The following is a 20,542-nucleotide window of genomic DNA, read 5'->3' as shown; positions in this document are numbered from 1 at the left end:
GTATCTAACTGATACCTTAAAGTGTTTCCTGAAACCAAAATAACAAATGTGTTTGAATTCTTAGATCCCTTTTCAGATTCCTTATACAGAGTCTTTTGATGATTCTACATGAAATATGCCTTTATCCCCATGGAGCTCCATCTCACTGCCGTGACATGGAAAAATTATTGGACTTAATGGCGACACATTTAAAGTTTCTTCCAAGGGGTACCCGCCACCCCCCCCACCTACCCCAGAGCCAGGAATCCCCACCGGATTTTCCACCCTATGGCACAGGTGGGCATCCTAGATGCAGACACCGGCCAGTGGTATTATAATTAAGGGAGCTCACCTAACCCTGCCAACCTTGGTAGGATCAATGGTGGAGGTCCTAGGCGGCACATCCTGGTACTTACATTGGAATATATCCTCCAGAGATTTTCAGGGCCTTTGACTTGACATTTGCCTTCTCTAGCTCAGTAACACTGAATCAACTGCAATGCTCCTAATTGAGATCAGCTAACTCAGGCACAGACCAAGGATTGAACTTGAAACATTTCTGATGTGTAGGCCACACCATGTGGTGCATTTACTCAGTGATCCATTGAGAGAGCCCTTTTCCACATCTCTTGACATGTAACTGACTTGAAGTCAATACATGTTCAACAACCACATTGTACTCCTCAACTGAACTTCCTCACCAATCTAGTGACATCACTCCCCTTGACACTATAGAAAAGCAATTTCTTTATCCTGCTGTGTGTAAATTACCTGTACTCTAAGTATCAATTAGTAATGCAGTGACCAGGTAAAAGTTAATACCCAGAATTTGCTACTAAAATAATGATGAGTTCAATGTGCACGTCATTATTGATGTGTAAATCGTCCTGCAACTTGTGAAGAGGGAGAGATACCCCATGAATTGCGAACCGCCACAAGTTGCTGAATGATCTGCGCTGCTCCGCCGCAGCTTGCCCTCAACCTCCCCATGAGTTTCAAGAAATTGCTGCATTTGCACATTAATTACCATTTAAACTCACCGCAGAAAGTTAGGCCTAGTACTTAACAGCATATGTACCTTTTTAATGAAGAGATTTACGTCCTGCAATGCTACTCAACCTCTCCAGCCCAGAAAGGGAACAATGGAAACTGTGGAGTCACATTCCTACAGGTAGTAAATTGTTGTTAGAGATTTTTAAAATTTAAAATTTAATTTTTTTTTCTTACTTTTCCTTTCCGTCTCTTTTTTTCTGTCTCTCTTAATCCAATCTTTATTTCTCTTTCTGTACCTGATTTGCCTCTAATTCACCCTATTTCTTTTTTCATTGTTCCTCTGTTTTTTTCTCAATCCTTAAATCTCAATGGCTAAGGAGATCGACTTTTGGTCCCGTCATTCACCAAGATCCCTGACGCCCCATTGACCTCGCTGTGCCGTTATCGGCTCGCACTTCCAGCAATTCGCAGGGCAAAACATTTTTGAGCTGAAGGGTGAGGGAAAAAGTTTAACTAACGGCATATGCCGTGAGATGCCCCCCTCCAGCAAACTCTGGGCCAATGTCAGCACCAATCTGCTCTTTTTCATCAGCGCTTTTCAACCTCAGCTGTCAGCTGGGTCATGGCATGTGGCCAGGCACATCTAGAAGTTTGTATACCAGAGATATCAAAGGGGATAACTTCATGATATCGCACTTCCACAGAGCCTTTCCATAAGATCAGGAGCGTGGATGCATGTTCCCCCTCCTGATTCTCCACTCAGTAAAATCAATGATTAGTAAAATATATTAGTTAAATAGATAGATAGATAGATGGATAGATAGATGGATAGATAGATAGATAGATAGATAGATAGATAGATAAAAAGTGGCACTATTTGTTATAGCTGACAAATTTGCTCTTTTCCATTGTATTGCAAACAGGGATTTAATCATCCCAGCTCTACCTTTAATAAGATTTGGCTGGTTGGGTCTGCATTTTACCAAGCAATCACATGGAGAACGTTTTACCCATCCCCTCTGTACACTCACAAGAAATAGACAGCATGATGAAGTGTCATTGAGATGTATTAGTAATATTGTAAACAGAAACATTCTCACTGCCACTCTAAGTTGCCATATTTGGTTACAAGTCATGTTACTCCTTTCCACAGTACATTTCTAAAAGTTATGGAATCCTTAATACAACATCCAGCATTTCCTTGTTAACCTCTGATTAATGTCATTTGATAACATTCTTTGAGCTGTGATAAATTAATGCACATTAATGTGCTTTCAGGCTTCCAACTGGCTTACATTAATTTATTTAATCCCCAAGGATATTAGTCTGTAATTGGTATTATTGAGACGTTGATGAGGAAACAGATGCTACATTAACACTGTTTGTGTAAAGGATAGAAAATACTTAAAATAAACGTTATGACCTTCTCAAGTGTTGGAGGTATATACATCTGATTAGCCATGAAATGAAGTTCCACAGAAAGAAAATGTATTTTAATTAATGGCTGCTTATTATCCCTTGAAGACATAGCAGAGATTTAAAAAATGTGCCATTTTTGTTTTTAAAGCTCAGAAGTTTACAAGTGTGGCTGAGGCTAAACTCACTTATCCCTCCTCCTGCCTCCACAGCAGTCCTGAAGACTGTTGCAGCCCTCCACTCGGCACCCTCCCGATTGCCTTGCCCCCCTCCCGATCATTCCCTCCCTTCTGATTGCCTCCCTCCACTCTCGATCGTCCTCCCAGGACCTACCTGAAGGCTATTGCCGGAGAGGCGGCCAGCCTAATTTCGTCCTGGTAGAACCAACGAGCTGCTGAGGAGGCCGAGGCCCAATTCCAGGTGAGCCTCAGGCCTCGGGTGTCTGACGCGCAGTCCCAGAAACCCGAATACAGGACAAAACTAATTTGCACCCCATAGATTGCAAAATAAATACATTCCTGTAAAGCAAAATGGGAATGCATCAAAGAATAGATTTCCATGGATTATAAAAGAGATTAAAACTAAAGTGAAACTGAAGAGGGAGGCATATGGTAAATTCAGGCTTACAATACTAACGATAATTATGGAGAATACAGAATGTGTAGTAGGGAGGTGAAAACGGAGATTAGAAAGGCTAAAAGGAAATATAAAAAAGGTTAGCAGATCGTAAATAAGGAAATAGTAAGAGCTTTTATAAACATATAAACAGTAAAGGAATAGTCAAAGAGAGGGTAGGACTGGTCTGGGATGAAGGAGGAAGGAATCTAATTGTGGAGGATGAAGGTATAAAACAGATATTAATTAAATATGTTGCGTCTTCTTTTACAAATGAATTGTTATGAGTGGACGTGAGAATGTTGGTGTACCAGAGGAGGATATGGAACAATTGATAAGAGATAACTGCAGAAAAGGAATTGGTTCTGAAAAAATTAGCAGAAGTCAAGTGGATAAATCACCGTGCTCTTATGACATGCAGCCTAGGCTGTTGAAAGAAGTCATCGAGGAGACAGCAGAGGTTCTGGCCACAATTTTTCAATCTTCCTTAAATATGCAAATTGTGCGGTGAGACTAGAAAGTGACCAATGTAACAAACTTGCTCAAGAGGGGACCAAAGGATAAACCAATTATCTATAAACCAGTTAGTGTAACATCAATTGTGGACAAACTTTTATAATCCATAATTCAAGATCAAACTGGTAAATATTTAGAAATGCACTGATTAGTCAAGGACAGCCAGCATGGATTTGTTAAAGACTAGTGGTGTTTGAAAAATTTAAGAGAGTTTTTTGAAGAGATGGCTGACTGGATAGATAAGTGGGAATGTAGTAGATGTAGCATATGTGGATCTTCAAAGACATTTGATAAGATGTCTCACAGGCATGTTAGAAAATTTCAGGCATATTGTATAAGAGGAAATGTGGCAGCGTGGATAGAAAGTTGGTAGGGAGACAAGAAACAAAAAGTTCAGGTAAATGACTGTTGTTCAGACTGGAGAAGGGTTGGAAGTGGTATACCCTAGAGGTCAGTGCTGAGTCCACTTTTATTCTCAAATATATATAGATGATTTGGACTTGGTTATAGGAAAACAATCTCAACATTTTCTGACAATATTAAAGTAGAAGGTTGGGCAAATAGTAAAAAGGAAAAGGACTGTAAAAAACCTCAGAAGTCATAAACAGGTTAGCAGATGGGCAAACAGGTGACAGATGCAATTTAATGTGGATAAGTGCGAGGTGACACATTTTGGAAGACAAAACAAGGAATGGGAGTATACATTTAATGGACAGACACCAAAGGGTTTGGGTGAACAGAGAGACCTAGCAGTTCAAATATATAATTCCCATAAGGTGCGAGTGTAAGTAGGTAAAAAAAAGGGAATAGAATTTTGGGTTTTATAAATAGAGCCACAGGGGTGAATTTTCACTCTTACCACTGGATTTTCGTTTCCATCAAGTAGGATGTAAAACGGGCGACCGATCCGCTACTGCCCCTACTGTTTTCTGCCCGGCAGTAACAGTGAAAATTCACCCCACAGAGTAAAAGAGTAAAAAAAAGAAGTGACAATGAATTTATACAAAACATTAATTAGGCCACAGTTAAAGTACTGTGTGCAGTTTTAGGTGGCTCATTATAGAAAGGACATTAAAGCCATAGAGACTAGATTCCGTAGGATGATGCCAGGTTAAGCAATCTTGCCTTCCTGAACCATTTTTAAGGATTTCATATATATATATCGATATATTAATTTAAAGGGTTTGAAAATCAGGCCGGAATACATATAAAAACTTGATAAGTGTGTAAAGAATGAACTTTTGAACATTTTAGAGGTAACTTTGTTTATTTATAGAAACTCATGCTTATTAGGGACTGTATACATTAACAAACTCACTAATCGTGTGTAAAAGGGTAAACTTTCCACTTCAGCGCTCCTGATGTACAACAGGAGTGCACATTAGGTAGTTGCACAACTCTAGCCTACGATTTTCCATCCATTAATTTTAAGAAGCAGAAAATTTACTCCTAAATGCTTTAGGCAGGAATGTAAAGACATGAGCTGACTGATGATGGGGAAAGTAGTGGGAGGGGAAGTCAGAAAAGGGGTTCCGGAGAGGTTGGTGGGGGTGGGGAGCTAGCAGGTGGGAATGTGGTAGGGGATTGGGGCTGGATAGTTCGAAAAGGCGCAAGAGCAATTTGGTCCATTTCTCCTGGGTTCCACTCCCCCGTACGGGTGGTAGATTCTGCTCCCCCTTCCCATTACTATCAGATCCCAGCAACCTCTAATACTGTCAGATTTTAGCCCTCCAATGCTCTGAAACTCCTCCTCAGATCTGCTGAACCCCAGGATTGCCCTTCCTGGTCTTTTGCAGTCTTTCAGTGCCCCCTGATCACTAAAGCACCCCAACTGCCCCCAGACTCTGATGCCATCCTTCCCAATGCTCTCAGATCTCAGGAACCCTCTCTCCCAGTGATCCCAGACACTAGAACCTGCACTAGTGTTCCCACAGCCTCCCTCTCAATCATTCCTAAAATTCTCATTGTTCCCAGATCTTAGGGAAAACTGATAGGCCCTGATATCCCATCATTGAACTGCCAGATCCAGGCTCCCATCCCACATTTCCAAATCTCAGGGGCATCTCCAGTACTCATGAATCAATGTCCCTGGTAATACTACTTGGCATAACACCCCTGTTCTTATATAACTTCTGAAATACCATTAGCAATGACACAAGAGTGCATATTATACTATGTGTGTGTGTGTTCATAGGAAGTGTAGGTAGAAGCAATCTTTTGTCTCTATTTGTGCCATGCTTTTGGGATATTTTAAGGCCCTTTTATGTTACAAGAGAGTTGCCAATAACAAACACATTGCACTTATGACCTGACTTACCTTGTTCCAAAGTAACAAAGATTCCCTTTTTGTGGTTCCTCTAATCTGCCATTGGAGCAATAAGCTCTGTGTTGGGTCACTAAATGCATTAAGAGAGTTCATTGCATTGCCGTGGTGTAAAATAGCTGGATGCAATGAGTACGCTGCCTCACAGGACTAGCTCAGCATCAAAATCCCTGGCCTGTCCACTTCATGCAATTGCAATTCTGATGTGATGTTCCCAGACCCAGATTGTTCTTGTCAGAGTACGACCTTGGTACTGCACTGGAGTATTAGCCTAAGTTGTTGGTTCAGATTCTGGTTGGTTAATTTAAATGGTACCAGGGATGAGGGACTTCAGTTATGCGGAGAGACTGGAGAAACTGGGATTGTTCTCCTTCGAGCAGAGAAGGTTAAGGGGAGATTTAATAGAAGTGTTCAAAATTGTGAAGGGTTTTGATAGAATAAATAAGGAAAAACTGTTTCCAGTGGCAGAAGGGTCAGTAACCAGAGAACACAGATATAAGGTAATTAGGAAGAGAACCAGAGGCGACATGAGGCGAGTTGTTATGTTCTAGAATGCACTGCCACTGATGGAAGCAGATTCAATAATATCTTTCAAAAGGGAATTGGATAAATATTTGAAGGGGAAAAATTTGCAGGGCTGTGGAAAAAGGGCAGGGAAGTGGGACTAATTAGACAACTCTTCCAAAGAGCTGCCACAGGCACGATGGGCCAAATGGCCTCCTTCTGTGTTGTATCATTCCATGATTCGATGAAATCATTCTGATCATTAATTGAGAGATTAGATTGGAATCCCAATACCTGCCACAGCTCTCTGACTATTTAACAGTATCTGAGGTGCCAAGAGGCTAGAAATTATTGTTGGTGATGATAATGAATGAAAGCTTAATATGTTCATATGGCATAAATGTGCTATTATTATTATCAGTCATTTCTAGCATATCATCTCTGAGAGAAATAAATGAAAAACAGAGCTCTGCTCTGACTTCTGTACATGTGACCTACAGCTGACGAGGAGTAACCTCAACTTTGATACATATAGGGCCACCCAAATGTACACAACATAGGAATATAGGAACATAGGAACAGGACTAGGCCATTTAGCCCCTCGAGCCTGTTCCACCATTCAATGAGATCATGGCTGATCTGTGACCTAACTCCATAAACCCGCCTTAGCCCCATATCCCTTAATACCTTTGGTTAATAAAAATCTATCAATCTCAGATTTAAAATTAACAATTGAGCTAGCATCAACTGCCGTTTGCAGAAGAGAGTTCCAACTTCTACCACCCTTTGCATGTAGAAGTGTTTCCTAACTTCACCCCTGGAAGTCCTGGCTCTAATTTTTAGGCTATGTCCCATAGTCCTAAACTCCCCATCCAGCGGAAATAGTTTCTCTCTATCTAACCTGTCAGTTTCCCTTAATATTTTGAAAACTTCAGTCAAATCACCCCTTAATCTTCTAAATTCCGGGGAATACAACCCTAGTTTGTATAATCTCTCCTCATAATTTAACCCTTGGAATCCAGGTATCATTCTAGTAAATCTATGCTACATTCCCTCCAAGGCCAGTATATTCTTCCTAAGGTGCGGTGCCCAGAATTGAACTCAGTACTCCAGGTGTGGTCTAACCAGGGCTTTGTAAAGCTGTAGCATAATTTTTACCCCCTTGTATTCTAGTCCTCTAGATATAAAGGCCAGCATTCCATTAGCTGTTCTGATTATTTTCTGTACCATTTTAATGATCTATGTACATCGAGCCCTAAGTCTCTTTGGACCTCCACTATTTTGAGGTTTTCACCATTTAGAAAGTACTCTGATCTACCCTTTTTAGGTCCAAAGTGGATGACTTGCCTACATTGAAATCCATTGGCCACAGTTTTACCTATTCACTTAATCTATTAATATCTCTCTGTAATTTTATGCTTCCATCTACACTGCTTACAATGCTGCCTATCTTTGTGTCACCGGCAAACTTGGATAGGTGGCTCTCTATACCGTCATCTAAGTTGTTAATAAATACAGTGAATAGTTGAGGCCCCAACACAGATCCCTGTGGGACACCACTAGTCACATCCTGCCAATTTGAGTACCTGCCCATAACTCCTACTCTCTGTCTCCTGCCGCTCAGCCAATTTCCTAACCAGGTCAATAATTTGCCCTCAATTCCATGAGCTTCATAGTCTTTTCTGATGGATTTTAACGAATGCCTTCTGGAAGTCCATGTAAACAACATGCATAGACATTCCCCTGTCCACTACTTTACCCACCTCTTCAAAAAATTCAATCAGGTTCGTCAGGCATGACCTACTCTTTACAAATCCATGCTGGTTCTCTCTGATCAGCTGAAAATTTTCAAGTGTTCAGTCACTCCAATCTTTTCTCATAGCTAAAGTTCCCCAGCCCTAGCAACATTCTCGTAAATTTCCTCTGCACCTCTATGCCTCGGCTAATAAAGGAAAGTAACCCATATGCCTTTTAAACCACCTTATTTACCTGTACTGCTACCTTCAGGGATCTGTGGACATGCACTCCAAGGTCCCTCACTTCCTCTACACCTCTCAGTATCCTCCCATTTATTGTGTGCTCCCCTGCCTTGTTTGCCCTCTCCAAATGCATTACCTCACACTTCTCTGGATTGAATTCCATTTGCCACTTTTCTGCCCACCTGACCAGTCCATTGCTACCTTCCTGCAATCAATGGCTTTCCCCCTCACTATCAACCGCACGGCCAATTTTTGTATCATTTGCAAACTTCTTGATCTAGCCCCTCACATTCAAGACCAAATCATTAATATATATCACAAAAAGCAAGGGACCAAGTACTGAGCCTTGCGGAACCCCACTGGAAACAGCCTTCCAGGCGCAAAAACACCCGTCAACCATTACCCTTTGCTTCCTGCCACTGAGCCAATTTTGGATCCAATTTGCCACTTTCCCTTGGATCCCATGGGCTATTACTTTTTTGACCAGTCTGCCATGGGAGAACTTGTCAAAAGCCTTGCTAAAATCCATGTAGACGACATCAAATGAACTACCCTCATCGACCCTCCTTGTTACCTGCTCACAAAAATCAATCAAATTAGTCAAACATGACCTTCCCTTGACAAATCCATGCCTGACTGTCCTTGAGTACTCCGTGCCTTTCTAAATGACGATTTATGCTATCCCTCAGAATTGATTCCAATAATTTGCCCATCACGAGGTTAGACTGACTGGCCTATAATTACTCAGTCTATCTCTTTCTCCCTTTTTAAACAACGGTACAACGTTAGCAGTCCTCCAATCCTCCCGCATCATGCCTGTAGCCAGGGAGGATTGGAAAATGATGGGTAGAGCCTCCGCTATATCGTCCTTTCTCTTAACAGCCCGGGATACATTTCATCCGGCCCTGGCGATTTATCTACTTTCAAAGATGCTAATCCCCTTAATATTTCCTCTCTCATTATGTTTATCCCATTTAATATTTCACACTCCTCCTCCTTAACTACAATCTCTGCATTGTCCCTCTCTTTTGTGAAGACAGACGCAAAGTATTCATTAAGAACCATACCAACATCTTCGGCCTCCACACATAGGTTACCTTTTCGGTCTGTAATAGGCCCGACTCTTTCCTCTTGCTCTTGATGTATTTATAAAACATTTTTGGGTTTTCCTTAATTTTATTTGCCAGTATTTTTTCCTGCCCTCTCTTTTCTTTTTAATTTCACCCCTTCACTTTTTATACTCTTCTAGGCTTTCTGCAGTATTGAGCTCTTGGTGTCTGACATAAGCTTCCCTTTTTTGCCGTATCTTATCCTGTATGCTCCTTGTCATTCAGGGGGCTCTAGATTTGGCAGTCCCACCCTTTTTCTTTGTGGGAACATGTTTACTCTGAACTCCTTGAATCTCCCCCCTGAATGTCTCCCACTGCTCTGACACTGATTTACCTTCAAGTAGCTGTTTCCAGTCCACTTTTGCTAAATCACTTCTCAGCTTAGTAAAATTGGCCTTTTCCCAATTTAGAACTTTTACTTCTGTTCTATCTCTGCCCTTTTCCATAACTGTACTAAATCTAACTGAATTATGATCAATACCACCAAAATGCACTCCCACTGATACTCCTTTCACCTGTCCAGCTTTATTCCCTAAAACTAAATCCAGAACTGCCCCCCCCCCCACTCTTCTTGGGCTTACAACGTACTGGCTAAAAAAGTTCTACTGAATGCAATTTAAGAATTCTGCGTCCTCTATACCTTTTGCACTGATTGTATCCCAGTTAATATTAGGGTAGTTGAAATCCCCGACTATTCCTGCCTTATTGTTTTTGTGTCATCTGGGTGCGCACGCCGTTCCTGAACCCAGAAGTCCCACCAGCAATTAAAGAACATAAGAACATAAGAAATAGGAGCAGGAATAGCCGGCGGGACGATATTTAAACCATTAAATCAAGTACTTAAAGTACTTGAAATGTCTATAAATCCAATTAACAATGAAGGCCTGCGATTTTAACGCTACCTCAATGTGTTTCCCATGCTGTGTGAAACACGGCATTGGAAAGTAATTGGGTTTCAGCCGGCAGCCATTTGGACATTTAAATCCTTGTTTGACAGATAGGGATAAAAGGTCAGTTATTGCAGCAGGGCACTCATTTCTCTCAGACAAACTTTTGGCTGGGAGTTCTTTGTGTTTAGACTGAAATTTCTTGGTTTCCACTAAGAATTGTTCTGTTTACACATATTTACCAACTTTTCGGACCCCCTCAAACTGACACCATCAGGATGGTTGGCGCGATAGCTGCATTCATGAGTACATCTGAGGATCCTCGCCAGGCATGGCGTGCACTTCCGCCACTTGCAGCTCCACAACACAGTGCTGCACCACAGGCACCTGCACAAGAGCACAGAGGGGAACAACAGGGGGACCGATGTCGCAGGAAGTACTACCCTCGTCAGAGGGTCTACGGACCGAGGCTCAACTTCCTGGACCTCTCTGAGGAGCAGTGCATATGGAGGCTGAGAGTGAATCGCTGGGTGGTCGCAGACATCTGCAGCCTTCTTCATGCCGAGCTGCTCCTGGCTGCGCCTGGTGGCATCTCTTTACCCGTCGCTGTTAAAGTGACCACTTACCTGAACTTCTTCACCTCCGGATCATTCCAGGGTGCCACCTGTGACATTGCCGGGGTCTCTCAGTCGTCCGCACATAAGTGCATAATGCAGGTCACCGACGGTTTGTTTCGCAGGGCCTCGCAATATGTCAACTTCCCATGGATGACCTCAGCCAGACGGAGAGAGCAGTGGGATTCCAATCTGTGGCTGGCTTCCCACATATACAAGGTGCAATCGATTGCACGCATAAAGCAATCTGAGCACCTCCACACGAGCCAGGACTGTTCATCAACAGAAAGAGTTATCACTCCATCAACGCTCAGCTCGTTTGTGACCACCGCAAAAGATTTTTTCACGTGTGCGCCAGATTCCCTGGCAGCTGCCACGATTTCTTCATTCTGAGGGAATCCAACATCCCGGGCCTCTTCCACGCACCAAACAGCCTTAAGGGCTGGCTCCTCGGGGACAAGAGCTATCCTCTGCACTCGTGGCTGATGACACCTCTGAGGAACCCCATCAGCGAGCAACAGCATCGATACAACGACAGCCACATCACCACCAGGTCTATAATTGAACATGTGATAGGACTGCTGAAGATGTGATTTCGGTGTCTCAGTCATTCTGGGGGAGCGCTTCAATACACACCAGCGAGAGTGGGTCACACTATAGTAGTGTGTTATGTCATGCACAACATGGCGTAACAGAGAGGGATACTGGTTGAGGAGGCCCCATGTCCTCATCCACCATCCACAACTGCCATTGAGGAGGAGTAGCAGGAGCAGCAGGAGGAGGAGGACAAGGAAGAACCCATGGGCAGACCAACGGATCATCTGGCTGCTCGTCAGGCCAGGGAGACACTCATTTGTGAACAGTTCTCATAAGATCAGAAAGTGAGAATAGTCCAGTTCTCACACCACTTAGAAAGAGCAGCGCCAACACCAGCAACCCCCCACCCCACCACCACCACCCCCCTGCACAAAACAGACCTGCAACTACACATACACCCACTGTAAAGTCACCCACTGGGTGGCATCAAGTCTCGCCATTCATGATGACGCACATGAAAGGGCCCTATCACAAAAGCCAGTCAATAATGGACAAGGCGTGGCAGCAGTGGTGAGAATGATGACATTTAAAGTGACTTTAACGAAAAACAAATATAAATGAAAAACATGACAGTCTGTCAAGACACCCTTGTGCATATCTTTCGTGATCACAAATCCTTAGCCTTTCTCTTCCTACCACTTCTACGTGGTGCATCCCCTGTGGCTGCATCAGAGGTAGTTGCAGGTTGCTCATGTTCATGCCCTGACTGCTTATATGTTTTTGGCCTACGCCCTCTGGGATTTGGAGCCCATGAGGGCCCCTCCACAGACTGCTCCTCCTGCACCTGTGCAGGGGCAGACTCGGCCACCAGGAGAGGAGGCAGCATTGTGGGTACTGGTTGAGAGGGGGGCAACGGGTGAGACATGGGAGTGCTTTGAGTGGCGTCCCCACTTCCACATTCCCTTTTGCCATCATCCCTCTCCTGGACCAGGCCCACATCACTCCTACCACTCTGCTGGAGAACAGTTTGGATGACACGTATGATGCCTGGGAAGCCCAGTTGTAAAGTTTCTGTCTGCCTGTTTAAGGCAGCAGAATGTTGTTCACCGAGTCCGAACGGCCGTTGTCAGGGCCTGAGTGGACTCATCTGTGAGCTGTGCTTGAAGCTCAACGGAGGCTAGCCTTCTCTCCATCGCAGACATTCCCGCACTTACCTGCAACACTATCTCAGACATTTCAGCAAATATGTGCGACACTATCTCAGACAGTTCCTCACGTTCCAGTGACACTATCTCAGAGATTCCCTCACGTACCTGTGCCACCTTTCCACTCATGCAGGAGTTGGAATCCTCCATCCTCTGCACTATTGTGGAGAGTGTGCGTGGCACCTGTTCCAGTACCTCGCAAATGTGCTGCTGTCCCTCGATCATTCTCCTTTTAAAGGATGGCCCCCGGGGTTCAGCATCTGCATCCAGCTGATCAGAGCCTGGAGAGGAGTGCGCCCACCGACGCGGACTCTCCACAGCTGCCCCTGCCACCAGTGTCTGCTTGTCCTCACTTGTGTGTGATGACTCACCAGGTGCCAACCCAACCAACTGACCACTATGACCCACCGAGGTGTGAGCATCTACACTGGTGGATGGCTTGCTAAGATGTGATGGTGCGCCCTCAGAGGCTGGGAGCTCCTCTGAGGAATCGCCCTCTCCCGTTTCTGCGGTCGCTGAAGGGCGTATAAGGGAATAGAAGGCCATATTAAGCACCATCACAGATGTGTCATGTTGTGATGAGCATAATGAGGCGTTCAACATTCCAATCATTGTTAACGTCAATTCATGTTGTGTGTGATGAATGTTAAAGTTGAGTCACCAGACGTTTGTGGGGTGCCAGTCTCACGTCCCTGTTGGACAGGCATTTGAGGGTGCGGCTAATGTGTAGGGTCTCCTCCTCCGCCTCTGTGAGGACCACTATTTGTTGTGGCCCCCCCCTTCAGTCCTCGCCCTCTCCCGTGCATTTTGCGCTCGCTTCTCTTAGAAGGGGCGAAAGTAGACGTGTGAGTGAGTGAGTGAGGGTGAAGTGATCAGCCGATGATTGCATTGCTTTGGGTGAGGCTGACCGTAAAAGAGGTGCATCAGAGGGTGAGTATCAGGCAGAGATATCATATTGGATCAGGATTGGGGTGAGTGGCAGTGGTGGGGTCAAAAATGGGGAGGTGAGAAAGTGCTCAGGAAGTGGATAAGTTGAGGATGAGCCTTAAGTGGGTGTGAGGAGTGATGTGATGGAGTAGTGTTCGCAGTGCAGATTGAGTTGGGGGGGGTGTGGGGGGGGGTGATATGCAACATGGAATGCAGGAGAATCAGTAAGTGTACTCATAGAAACATAGAAAAAAGGAGCAAGAGGAGGCCATTCGGCCCTTCGGGCCTGCTCCGCCATTCAAAATGATAATGGCTGATCGTCTAACTCAGTACCTGTTCCCGCTTTTTCCCCAAATCCCTTGATCTCTTTAACATTAAGAAATATATCTATCTCCTTCTTGAATACATCTAATGACTTGGCCTCCACTGCCTTCTGTGGTAGAGAATTCCACAGGTTCACCACCCTCTGAGTGAAGAAATTTCTCCTCATCTCGGTTCTAAATGGCACACACTGTATCCTGAGACCCTGGTTCTGGACTCCCCAGCCATCGGGAGCATCCTCCCTGCATCTAGTCTGCCTAGTCCTGTTAGAATTTTATATGTTTCGATGAGATCACCTCTCATTCTTCTAAACTCTAGTGAATATAGGCCTAGTCGACCCAATCTCTCCTCATACGTCAGTCCTGCCATCCCAGGAATCAGTCTGGTAAACCTTCATTGCACTCCCTCCATGGCAAGGACATCCTTCCTCAGATAAGGAGACCAAAACTGCACACAGATGTGGTTTCACCAAGGCCCTATATAACTGCAGTAAGACATCCCTGCTCCTGTACTCAAGACCTCTTGCAATGAAGGCCAACATACCATTCGCCTTCCTAACTGCTTACTGCACCTGAATGCTCGCTTTCAGCGACTGGTGTACAAAGACACCCTGGTCTCGTTGCACCTCCCCTTTTCCCAATCGATCACCATTCAGATAATAATCTGTCTTTCTGTTTTTACAACCAAAGTGGATAACCTCACGTTTATCCACGTTATACTGCATCTGCCATGTTCTTGCCCACTCACCCAACTTGTCTAAATCACATTGGAGCCTCTTTGCATCCTCCTCACAGCTCACATTCCACCCCAGCTTTGTGTCATCTCCAAACTTGGAAATGTTGCATTTAGTTCCCTCATCCAAATCATTGATATATATTGTGAATAGCTGGGGCCCAAGCACTGATCCCTGCGGTACCCCACTAGTCACTGCCTGCCACCCGGAAAAAGACCCGTTTATTCCTACTCCCTGTTTCCTGTCTGTCAACCAATTCTCAATCCATGCCAGTATATTCTCCCCAATCCCATGTGCTTTAATTTTGCACACTAACCTCTTGTGTGGGACCTTATCAAAAGCCTTCTGAACATCCAAATACACCACATCCACTGGTTCTCCCCTATCTATTCCACTAGTTACATACACAAAAAACTCCAGTAGATTTGTTAAGCATGATTTCCCTTTCATAAACCCATGCTGACTTTGTCCAATCCCGTTAATGCCCTCCAAGTGTTCTGTTATCACATATTTTATAATAGACTCTAGCATTTTCCCCACTACTGATGTTAGGCTAACTGGTCTGTAATTCCCCGTTTTTTCTCTCCCTCCTTTTTTAAATAGTGGGGTTACATTTGCCACCCTCCAATCTGTAGGAACTGTTCCAGAGTCTATAGAATTTTGGAAGATGATGACCAATGCATCCACTATTTCCAGGGCCACTTCCTTTAGTACTCTGGGACGTAGATTATCAGGCCCTGGGGATTTGTCAGCCTTTAGCCCCATTAATTTCACTAGCACTATTTTTTTACTAATACTGGTTTCCTTCAGTTCCTCCCTCTCACTAGACCCTTGGTTCCCTCACATTTCTAGAAGGTTATTTGTGTCCTCCTTTGTGAAGACAGTTTGGCTACTCACTTTGGCTGACCTAATTAGGTAATTGAAACACTTCCTGCACTGGATCCAGGTGCGGGATATGTTGCTCCTGCTAGTGACCTCCTCTGCCACTTCGAGCCAGGCCTTCTTGGTGGCAGAGGCAGGGTGCTTCCTCCTGTAGGTCGGGTGAAATATTTCCCTCCTCCTCCTCACCCTGGCTAGCAGCACCTCAAGTGAGGCATCGCTGAATCTTGGAGCAGCCTTGCCCCTGTGCTGCTCCATTGGGTCTTCTTGCTCCTTGTTCCAGCAAAATGCATTGGAGCAATGGCCCTTTAAATCTAGACTCTGCAGCTGACAGCCTGTCATGCAGCTGCGCAGTCCGCCCGCTGCACAGCTTTTGGACAGCAAACCCAGAAACAAGATCATTGGCCACCAATTAAGTCGCAATCACGTCGGGAACGATAAGTTTTTATTATTTGTGTTTGCCGCACGCCCATTGACCCCCCTGCCATCCTGCTGCCTTATTAATATCATGCCCATTGTTGGAGAAAGCTGTCCTGAACACACTCAAGAAATTTGCTACCTTTCTGACATGAGCTGGTCTGTTTATCCCAATCTATATGAAAGATAAAATCCCCCATTAAAACCACTCTGCCTTTGCTACATGTTTGTCTAATCTCTGCATTTATACATTCTGCCACTTCACAGCTGCTACCAGGAGGCCTATACACAACTCCCACTACAGTCTTAAATCATTTTCTATTTCTTAATTCCTCCCATAAAGTCTCCACTGCCTGCTTACCTCTCGTTATATCCTCTCTTATTATTAAAGTAATTTCATCCTTAATCACTAAGGCTGCTCCTCCCCCTCTACCTGTTTCCCTATCCTTCCTATAGACTTGGTATATTCAGTTCCCAGTCCTAACCATCTTGCAGCCATGTCTCAGTAATGGCTACCATATCTTACCCTCTAAACTTGCATAGATATTGATGAGTGCTTGATGAGATACCTTGCATATACCATGATTTACCTGGATATGTAGTATTTATATGTATGTCTAGATGTGACCCCAAACTTATCTTGCCTTAGATATGTAAACTGCACAGAGGACAATAAAGCCCTCTAATAGGCAAGTGACAGTTTAAAGTTCTGCATCCAATGCTACTCATGATACCACCACCACTGGGTAAGATTACTCTCCGATTTCCTTTCTATGGAGAAGTGCCTTGCCTACATTAACTCCTTCCTGCTGACAGTGCAAGCAAGACCAACATGTGGGCAAATTACAGGCATAAAGCATACATCCTGGCACTTACAGGTGTAATTTCACAAATTTGCATTCCCTGCAGAGAGCTTCACCTGGTGCGAACACATATCTGGAATTCAGGCACGCGCTCCATTCCATTATTGATAGAAAATCATGGGGAACATACATCTGAATTCCCAATATGTGCTCCTGGTAGGTGAAATTACCCCTCATGTTACAAGGAACATTGAAGCAACAATGCACTGACTACCGTGTCAGTTTGAACACCTGTGCACGATATACGACTGAGTCTATCATTTAGAATTGGTCTGGTGTTGACCATATTATCAATGTTATTACTTATTTCCCATCCTTGAGTCTCTCTGTGCCACGACCTTCCCCAGCCACGAACATGGGCTGGAGACCTACTTGCAAGCCACTGCAAGCATCACTCTGTTGCCAACTGAAATTAGATTCATAAGAACAGCCCAGCTTGACTCTTCCTTGGATTTTCTCTCCTGACCTCTTCCCAGTACCTCATCACCGTGGTCCAGTTGAGCTCAGGAATATCCTGCCACCCTGCACTACCCTGCTAACATGCTGCACCATCCTGCTACCCTGAACTATTCTGTCAACATGCTGCAGCATTCTGCCACTCTGTGTCATCTCATCACATGCTTTAGAATCACCAAACACTTTATACTTAAGACTAATTAAACTGAACACCAGCATCTGGGGGTACTTCAGATTAAAAAAGATGTGTCAAAGAGAACCTTATAGAAATATATAAGAAACTTAACGGGTTAGAGAAAGTACATCTAGAACAATACTTTCAGATACGCAAGGGCAACAGTATAGAAGGGCATAGATTTAAGGTTTAGAAGAAAGACCAGAAAGTATTTCTTTACACAAAATATGATCAACATCTTCAACAATTCTGCCAAACTGAATGATTGAGTCCAGGACACTGGGCTCACAAAAGAAGTAGCTAAAATGCCGAAATAGAAAGATGGTAGGGTTGGTATTCTGGACCCAATCACAGTACTCTTTTGTCTCCACAGGTAGTGGTGGTTTTCCTCAGTAACCTTTTCTTCCGAAGAAGCAGAAAGAAAATAATATTTTGTGAACTCAAGCTCACATTAAGAATGTGGTCTTCAGCAATTTGCAATTGTGCTTCACATACACATCCCATCAACATTCAGGGACAAGAGTCTCCCAAGAAGAACATTTTTAAATGATTTTATTTCTCTATATTTAGTTAAATGTTTGTTGATCCTGTTGAGTAGTGGTTGTTAGAGAATGTGAGCAATCATTAGTGATATGATCTAGTTTTCATTCCAGTTTTAAATGTGCCATCAGTCCTACTTCATTAAAAATAAATGAGATGTGAAACAGCTGACTTTATACTGATCGAGCAAATACACAACACCAGCACATAGAGAAAAACAAGCTTCATATGATTATAACTTGCATCTCACTGGCAGAGTTTCATGTGGCAATGTTGTAGACATTGTCCAAAGGTTTATACTTGCCTGTGGAGGCCTCCATGGGGAGATAAGAAAATTGGAATGTTTTCAAAGGCACTTTTTATATTGGTGCTAGGGCTCTGGGAGAGTGGCATTCAAGCAGAGACTTGTAACCTCTGAGCACTGCTCTGATTTTACTGTACTTGCCGACCACCAGTCCCTGTTGGGAAGCCAATAGTAAGAGGCATGTGTTTTTCTCACCTCTGGTGGTCGTTTTTAAGACTCACAAAAAGTCAGATTCCTGGATGTCATCTGCAGTACGGAAATAGCCTCCTCGATATTAAAATGTACCATTGGTGTCAGAGTACAGCATACTAACCACTTATTGCACACTATCAATATAAAAGTGCCTAAAGAGGCACTGATTCCATCCATGAGCTGTGTGGCAAGTATTCCACCTTTCATATTATGCCAATCATACCTGTCTCAAGTAAACCATTTGTGCCATCTGCTTCAGTCTATGCTAATTATATCAGCTTTGCTCTCCCTGCAAGACTCCCGGCAAGGAGATCGAAGCATGCTACCTGTTCCAGTTGCCAGCGACGGAGACGCATATAAAAAAGAAAGACTTGCATTTATATATTGCATTTCATGACGTCAGGACGTCCCAAAGTGCTTTACAGCCAATGAGGTACTTTTGAAATGTAGTCACTGTTGTCATGTAGAAAACACGGCAGCCAACTTGGGCACAGCAAGGTTCCATAAACAGCAATGTGATAATGACCAGATAATCTGTTTTAGTGATATTGGTTGAGGGATAAATATTGGCCAGGACACTGGGCAGAACTCCCCTGCTCTTCAAAATAGTGCCACGGGATCTTTTACATCCATCTGAGAGATCAGATGGGGCCTCGGTTAATGTCTCATCTGAAAGACGGCATCTCAGGCAGTGCAGCATTCCCTTAATACTACACTGGTGTGTCAGCCTCGATTTTGAGCTCAAGTCCCTGGGACTTGAGCCCACAAGCTTCTGACTCAGAAGGGAGAGCCACAGCTGACACATCGAAGAGTGCGCTTCACCTAAAAGGCAAGAGGGCATCTCTGTGATCTGTTGTATGAAGACCTGCAGCCACACTCATTTGCCCGCATTGCTCTCTCAGTGGCTATGTTGCTGACCACCACTCTCAGCTTCCATGGCACAGAGTTACTTCAGACATTTAGTTTTAAGCACTACACCTCAGGAAGGATATATTGGCCTTGGAGTGTGTGCAGCACAGATTCACCAGAATGATACCGGAGCTTCGAGGTTTAAATTATGAGGACAGGTTGCATAAACTTGGCTTGCATTCCCTTGAGTACAGGAGATTGAGAGCTGATCTGATTGAGGTGTTTAAAATCTTAAGAGGATTTGATAGGTTAGATACAGAAAAACTGTTTCCACTGGTGGGGGAATCAAGAACAAGGAGACACAGGGAAAAATTGGATAAGGGTCCGTTCTGGGCGATGGTAGCACGATATCACCCCACGCCCAACGGACCCTACGCAGGCAGCGCATGAACTTCGTGCTGCCTGCTACTTACCATGAAATCTCCGTGCAGCAAGCTCAGCCCTCACTGCTGAGAGGCTGCACGGAGAATGAGGAAGTTGGAAATGGGGCGTGCACAGCGCACGTCATCAGCTGCCTGCACTACTTAAAGGTGCAGGCACATTTCCAATGGCAGATACACAGCCAAGGAGGAGACGGGAGAATGGCATCACAAAGAGCTGCACCAGCAAGAGAGCGGGCACCAAGATTCTCCGACGATGCTCTGGAGGCCCTGGTAGAAGGTGTGGACCAGAGGAGGGCAGCCATGTACCCGCAGGGTGGCCGGAGACCGTCTAGACTACAGCTGCAAAGGCATTGGCAGGTCGTGGGACAAGAGGTGAATGCGAGGAGCATTGCACCACGCACGTGGGTTCAGTGCTGCAAGAAATTTAATGATTTGACACGAGTGGTCAAGGTGAGTGAATGCAAGTGTCAAGTGGCACATCCTACCAACTGCACCAATACTCCATACACGACACCTGCCGTCACCCACCCACCCACCAACAAACACTGCCATCCATACGCAATACTGCATCTCACACGTACATAATACCACACTTGCAGGCCATACAACCACCACGCCAGACACACAAACTGGCAGCTATTCGACCATGACAGGCACATCACCCACACACCTTGCAGGACACTCACTGACACACTGTCCTCTGTCTTGCAGGAGAAGGTGGCGTATAACACCCACCAGCAGGAGGGACCTGAGGCTGGACGAGCAC

The 20,542-nt window shown here is 44.4% G+C and overlaps 1 protein-coding gene across 1 annotated transcript in view; it reads left to right on the top strand.

Annotated features, from left to right (window-relative positions):
• The window catches only part of saxo4 (stabilizer of axonemal microtubules 4), a 127,426-nt gene extending 109,288 nt beyond the window's left edge, over nucleotides 1-18,138 (top strand). The window contains exon 14 of the mRNA XM_067993827.1: nucleotides 17,822-18,138. The gene's annotated coding sequence lies outside the window, so the exon portion shown is untranslated. The remainder of the gene's footprint in view (nucleotides 1-17,821) is intronic.
• The last annotated feature ends 2,404 nt before the right edge of the window (nucleotides 18,139-20,542 follow it).

This window comes from Heptranchias perlo, chromosome 12 (assembly GCF_035084215.1).
Source record: "Heptranchias perlo isolate sHepPer1 chromosome 12, sHepPer1.hap1, whole genome shotgun sequence".
Lineage (NCBI taxonomy): Eukaryota > Metazoa > Chordata > Chondrichthyes > Hexanchiformes > Hexanchidae > Heptranchias > Heptranchias perlo.
The sequence above is the reverse complement of the archived record's forward strand: the minus strand, read 5'-3'. Positions and strand labels throughout refer to the sequence as shown.